This window comes from Myotis davidii, unplaced genomic scaffold (genome assembly GCF_000327345.1).
Source record: "Myotis davidii unplaced genomic scaffold, ASM32734v1 scaffold436, whole genome shotgun sequence".
Lineage (NCBI taxonomy): Eukaryota > Metazoa > Chordata > Mammalia > Chiroptera > Vespertilionidae > Myotis > Myotis davidii.
Window position 1 is genome coordinate 4,407,950 of NW_006292604.1, and position 813 is coordinate 4,408,762.

The 813-nt window shown below is 61.5% G+C and overlaps 1 protein-coding gene across 1 annotated transcript in view; it reads left to right on the top strand.

Moving 5' to 3' along the window:
• The window catches only part of TIAM1 (T-cell lymphoma invasion and metastasis 1), a 72,855-nt gene that overhangs the window by 44,209 nt on the left and 27,833 nt on the right, over window positions 1-813 (top strand). The gene's annotated exons all lie outside the window — the stretch shown is intronic.

Below are 813 nucleotides of genomic sequence, written 5' to 3' on the forward strand. Positions count from 1 at the left end.
GCCTCCTCAGCAGCGCTAAGGATGTCCGACTGCAGCTTAGGCCTGCTCCCCACTGGCAAGTGGACATCCCCCAAGGGCTGCCAGGCTGCCAGAGGGATGTCTGATTGCCAGCTTAGGCCCACTCCCCTGGGGAGCAGGCCTAAGCCAGCAGGTGGTCATCCCCCGAGGGGTCCCAGACTGTGAGAGGGCATAGGCCGGTCTGAGGGACCTCCCCCTGCCGAGTGCACAAATTTTTGTGCACTGGGCCTCTAGTGTATATATATATTACTGATTTCAGAGAGAAGGCAGAGGGAGCGAGAGATAGAAACATCAGTGGTGAGAGAGAGTCATCGATTGGCTGCCTCCTGTACACCCCTCACTGGGGATCGATCCCGCAACCTGGGCATGTGCCCTTGACCGACATTTGAACTGTGACCTCCTGGTTCATAGGTTGACACTCAACCACTGAGCCACGCCGGTCGGGCACAATCTTGGATTTTTCATCTGATTCCGTGCCTGTTTCCCTGGGGCTGGTGGGGAATTCGTGCTGATCCCACGTCCTGTGCCCCGCCCTGCCTGCGGGATGGAGTGGAGGCTCTTGGTCCTCCTGCAGCAGAACTTCAGGAGGGAGGACCCTCTGTGCTCCATCCACTCTGGTCAGAGCCGACAGGGCCTCCCTGGGCTGCACAGCCCCTCCGAGCAGGCGCTGTGGCCGCACTTGTGGAGCAGCCTCTGCAGAAGCAGAGAAGCAGGGTCCGCGTGCAGCCCCGTCCCCTCGGGGAGCAGAGCCACTCTCGCTGAGCCCGCCTGCGCCCTCGTGGGGGCCACCTCCTC